Below are 5930 nucleotides of genomic sequence, written 5' to 3' on the forward strand. Positions count from 1 at the left end.
CTCAAAAAAAAAAGAAAAGAAGAAGAGGTATGATAGTAGAGACTGAAGCATTGTGGAGTGAGTTCTTGCTTTGGGTAAGAACTTTTTAAACACACAGACCTCAGTGAGGGAAGATTTCATGAAGGGAGCGTGGCTTGGTCTTACAACTGAAGGTAATCTATACAGTCACCTCAGAACATATTTTTTTTACAGGCACCTGGCTGGCTCAGTCAGTAGAGCATGGAACTCTTAATCTCAGGGTCATGAGTTCCAAGCCCCATGCTGGGCATAAAGCTTACTTAAAAAAATAAAATAAGGCACATATTTTAAAAAGAACATTTTTTATAGGGAAGTCTTACTTTCTTTTTTTAAAAATAATTTTAAAAATTTATTTTTATTTTATTTTATTTATTTATTTTTAAAGATTTTATTTATTTATTTGACAGAGATCACAAGTAGGCAGAGAGGTGGGCAGAGAGAGAGGAGGAAGCAGGCTCCCCACTGAGCAGAGAGCCCAATGTGGGGCTCGATCCCAGGACCCTGAGATCATGACCTGAGCTGAAGGCAGAGGCTTTAACCCACTGAGCCGCCCAGGTGCCCCAGGAAGTCTTATTTTCATATCAGAAATCAGTAGTCACTGCTTTCAAACTCTAATTCGATTATTTGGTCAACATATTTATTATTCCTACAAAGACTTGTTAGTTGTGAATCCCTGGACAAAAATTGTAATCTCTCTGCACTCTAATTTTCTCACCTATAAAATAAGGTAATAACTAGTTTTAAACATGCATATTGAAACATGTGTCTCCACTGGGCACTTGCTTTGTGCCGAACTCTGAGATATGATAATATGACATTTAAGCTAAGACTTTAAAACAAAGCAGGAGTTAGTTAAATGAAGGTGGGAAGAATGATCTGGACAGGGAAAACAGTTTATGCAAAGGGCCTGAGGTGGGAAGGCACTTGGAGTGTTCAAGGGATTAAAAACATGGCCAGTATGTTTGCGGTGTTGTGCAAGGGAAGAGGGTTGGGAGATCGTGGGAGGAATGGCGGGAGCCACTTCCTGCTGTGTCTTACCTCTCTGTTGCCTTGCCTGCTTTCCCCATCATACCCCACACCATGCACCATCAACACTGTAATCACAGGGAGTATGTTTTCCATGACTTCTCATACTTTATTCATTCATTTATTATTGAGCCTTTAGTATGTGTCTCGCACTGTTCTAGATACTTGAGGTACATTTGTGATCAAAATAGATAATGATCCTTACCTTCTTGGGGTTTATATTCTGGCAGAAGGGCAGACGTAATATTATTTAATAAATTTCTATTATGTTAGAAGGTAATTGATCAGTTACTATGGAAAGAAGAAAAAGTTGAGTGGGATAAAGGATATTGCGGGTCTGGGGGCTTCCCGGAGAAGGGGTGGGGCATGTGACAAAATTAAACTGAGAGCACAAGGTAGTCTTGTTGAGAGATTTGAGCAGAAGTGGGAGGCAGAAAAAGGAGCAAGTATTGCCAATATCTAAGGAAAGATTATAACAAGCAGAGGGAAGAGCATGTGCAAAGGCCCACAGGTGGGAGTACCACTGGCATATTCCAGGAACAGTAAGGAGGCCAGTGTGGCTGGAGTAGAGTAAGGGGGAGAAATTGGGAGAGACACAAGAAGATGCGGTGATGGGAGCTAATGGCTGGTGTGGGCAGATCATGTAGGCTTTTAGGTCTTGGAGGGACTTTGGCTTTTACTCTGAATGGAGCCATGAGAGGGTTTTGAGCAAAGGAGTGACAGAATCTGACTTATGTTTTTACTACTACTATATTTATTTGACACACAGAGAAAGAGATCACAAGTAGGCAGAGAGGCAGGCAGAGGGAGGGGGGAAGCAGGATCTCTACCAAGCAGAGAACCCAACGCAGGGCTCGATCCCAGGACCCTGAGACCACGACTCGAGCTGAAGGCAGAGGCTTAACCCACTGAGCCACCCAGGCGCCCCCTGACTTATGTTTCAATAAGATTATGCAGATGCTCTGTGGGGAATAGATTCTCGGTGGGAGTGAGGGTGAGGGGCTAACATAGAAGGAGGGGTTTCAGGGGCGCCTGGGTGGCTCAGTGGGTTAAAGCCTCTGCCTTCGGCTCAGGTCATGATCCGCAGGGAGCCTGCTTCCTCCCCTCTCTGCCTGCCTCTCTGCCTACCTGTAATCTCTGTCTGTCAAATAAAATAAATAAAATCTTAAAAAAAAAAAAAAAAGAAGGAGGGGTTTCAGTTTAAAGGGGAGAGATACTGGTAGCTGAGACCCAGGGGGCTTCGGTGAGGGCAAAAGGAAGCGATCAAAATTTGACTATGTCTCCGAAGTAGATCTAACAGGATTTTTTGATAGATTAGACATGAGGCACATGAGAAAGAAAGTGGTCAAAGATGATTCCAGCATTTCTGGCTGGAGGAACTGAAAAGATGGCATTGCCATGAACTAGGATGGAGAAGGCCGGAAATGAAGGAGACTTTGGGGTGAAGATCAGATGTTCAGTCGTAGGTCTGAGTTTGAGGTGTTTAGTGAACATCCAAGTGGAGACACCAAGGAGGTTTTAGGGATAGATGAGTCTGAAATCGAGGAGAGGGGTCTTCAGCATCTAGATGGTATTTGAAATCATGAGTCTCTTGGTGACCATTGAGGGGCTAGTACAATTGGAGAAGAGGTCCAGGGACTGAGCACTGGAGCATGGGGGTAAGAGAAAGAGATAGCCAGGGGAAAAGAAGATGGGAACAGTGAGATGGTTGGAAAACCAAGAGGAGTGTGTCCAGGAAGCCAAACAAAGAAAGGGAGCGGGCTGCTATGCTGAGGCACCCAAAGGCAGATGTAAGGGAAGCTAGAATGTGCACAGAGGCAGCAACATGGAGGGCACTGGGGACGTGGACAAGAGCATTTCAGGGTGCGTGTGTATCGGGGAAAGCTTGAACGGAGTCAATTTAAGACAGAAATGAAGGTAATGTGTGAAGAGGACAGGATGAGAGAATGAGGAAATGAGAACTAGAGGTTCTATTGTATTTTCTTTTTAAAGGTTGTATCAGTAACAGATGTGTGGACACTGATGGGAATGGTCTAGTACCATGAAAATTTGATGAAGGCACTGTGTCTTTGAGCAGACGAGATTTGGTGGGCTTTAGTGCCCGCAGGGAGGAATTGACTTGAGGTAGGGGTGTGGGTAGCGCATCTGTGTAAATGGGGGAGAAGGGAGGTATGCAGGGTAAGCACATGCAGGGGTGAGCTCCAGAGTAGTCTCGTGAGGGGAGTAGCACGAGGCTGGGGACGGGTTGGGGGATAGGGAAGGTTGGAGGCGAGAGAAGTCTTGAAGTGGTCACCGAGATCTAGAGCACTAGAGGGTAATTCTGGGGCAGCACGAAGGGCACACTTGAGTTTGGTGGTTGGTGTTTTCCATAGCCATGATCAGCTGCATGGGTGCAGCCATGGAATAACAGAGCTTTGGATTACACCAGAGCCGTGGTTTTGTCAAGGGAAGATAACTTGGAAGAGGGGCAGGAGAATGGGGGTGAGAGCACAGGAGCAAGGATCATGACAGAGCATGACATTGAAGCTGGATGACTGACATCATGAGAGCATCAGGGGGCTAAGGGACATCATAAAGACTGGGGGGCAACAGGTCAGCGGTCCCAGTGGGGCAAGGGGACAGCTGTAGTCAGTTACCGGCTAATACCTTGGGCTGGAGGTCAGGGGCTGAGGGGCAGGGGATTGAGACGCTGGTGGAAAGAGGAGTTGCAGGCATTGGTAGTGACCATGGGAGTGAATGGCTCTTCGCAGAGAGGAGCAGATCAAGGGACCAGAGGCCAGCATGGAGGCAGCATCCTCTGTGGGAATCCTGAGAGAACCAAGAACTAAAACAGGGATAGACAGATGGAGAGGGATACCGAGCCCAGGGGAAAGGCCTTAAGGGTGGAGGCAAGATGGGACCCAGGGGTTGGAGATGTCTTCATTGAGGTGAAGTAAGGCATGTTAGCTATACGTGACAAAATTAAAAACTGGGGTCCTTTGTGTGCATGTTGGGGGGAGGTGGAGAATGGCCTGGATATAACAAGGAGGAGTAGGACGACAACATGCCCAGACCCTGTGGTTCCTACCCTCCCTCACCCCCACCCCTAGGCTGAGGAAGCAAAAGGGGAAGCCACGGGGAGGCACGCGGGGAGATGTGGAGGGGGGGGGCGGATTTCTTAGGATGGGAAAGTCCAGAGAAGAGATGGAGAGAGAGGGAAGTTCCATTGATGATGGCCTGGAATTCCTGAGGGCAGACTTCCAGAAGGCTTTAAGGAACTGAAGGGGAATCGAAGGCTGGGAACTGTGGAGGGCCTGCCAGGGCTGCACCGGGGACCGGAGTGCCAGAGACAAGGGAGGCCTGAGTGTGGGGCGGGTGGTCAAGGCGGCAGAGCTTCATAACTGAGCCCAGCAGCCGCCAGTGAACAACAGCAGTGGCGCAAACTCCTGTGTTACTGGAATACTTACAGCACGCCAGACCCTGTCCCAAGCCGGGTGCAGGTGTCTCCTCGTGGAGTCCTTGCCATCACCCTAGGAGGCAGAACTGTTTTAGTCCCCTCATTTACAACTGAGCAAACAAGTAAGCAGTCAGCAGCCGTCCGGGGTGGTGCAGGGTCGCAAGCCCAGGTGATCTGACTCCAGAACACGACATTTCAAATCTCAGATCTAGGGGTTTTCTAAACATCTGTTGGGTGGGTAAGTGAAGAATAGGGAATTCATCTGACAAACCCCCACCCAGCCCTTTGCTGGGCCCTCAAGCCCAGGCTGGAATGCCCAAACTTCCCACGTTCAGCAGTAGGTCAGACCTTAGTTTGCTGATGGCTTCCATCCTCTGCTCCTCTTGGAGGCAAGTTTTGTGAAGGGGAGCAAGGGAAACGTGGGAAGACGAAGCTGTGGCCCAGAGAGGGTGAGTGAGTTCACCACAGACACACAGCCACGAGTCAGAGACCAACGGAGGCCCAGTGGGCACTAGGACTGGAGGTGGGGCTTGGCCTGAAGCAGCACCCTGAGTCCTTCCTGGAAACTCCCAATGTCCACCCTCCACAGGCTGTGAGCCACTTGCTTCTGAGGCTCCTAGAACTTACTCACAGCTTGAGTGTATGGGCCCCTCTGAACCCTTACCCTGCAGAGGGAAGCATGACAGGGCCTCTGCCAAAGTCTTTGCTGAAGGAGGGATCTGGGCAAGAAGCCTGGTGTATATATGCGGAGTAGGCTTAGTAATAGGATGGGAGGGTGCCTGGGGGGCAACAGAGGGCAGACCTAGCTGGGCCAGGGGTGTAAGTAGGGGCTCAGGATCCGCCAGGACAGGGAGAAGAGGGTGGGGGAGAATTCCTAGGCCAAGAAAAGAGCTTGTGGGAAGGTCTTGAGTCTGTAGAAAAAGGATCATTCATGGAGAAGTTCTGTGCGGCTGGAGGGTAGGTAATAATGGGACGTGGGCTCCCAGATCCGAGATGAGAAGCTAAGGACCTGGACGGGCAGCCCCTGGGTTTGTTCCTAGGTCCTGCTCTGCCCTCAGAGGGAGATCAAGGCAGAGATGGGAACAGGGGCTGAGAATGCCTGCTCCCACCCGTGATTCCCACTAGATGGCGCCTGATCCCCACACTGGGCCCGGGGGGGGGGGGGTGGCCAGGCCCAGGCTGAGGCTGGCGGAGCCGTAGGGGTGGGCACGGGATGCTCTTGTGCTGGGGACCTGCTCTGCAGTTTCTGAGCCCAGAAGTTGGCTGGGGAGCGTGAGTGTGAGTCTGTGTGTGTGCCCTTCAGTCAGGACATCCCCCTGGGACATGGTTGTGAGGTGGCTTTGGCATACATTCTCTCTTTGTGCCTCCTCTCACCCCCAAGAGCTCAGATTTTTATCCTTACTTTCCAGAGAGGAAGCCAAGACTGGAGAAGGCCAGGGACATGCCTGAG

Source organism: Mustela putorius, unplaced genomic scaffold (genome assembly GCF_011764305.1).
Source record: "Mustela putorius furo isolate JIRA1106 unplaced genomic scaffold, ASM1176430v1.1 tig00000407_pilon_pilon_pilon, whole genome shotgun sequence".
In the NCBI taxonomy this organism is placed as follows: domain Eukaryota; kingdom Metazoa; phylum Chordata; class Mammalia; order Carnivora; family Mustelidae; genus Mustela; species Mustela putorius.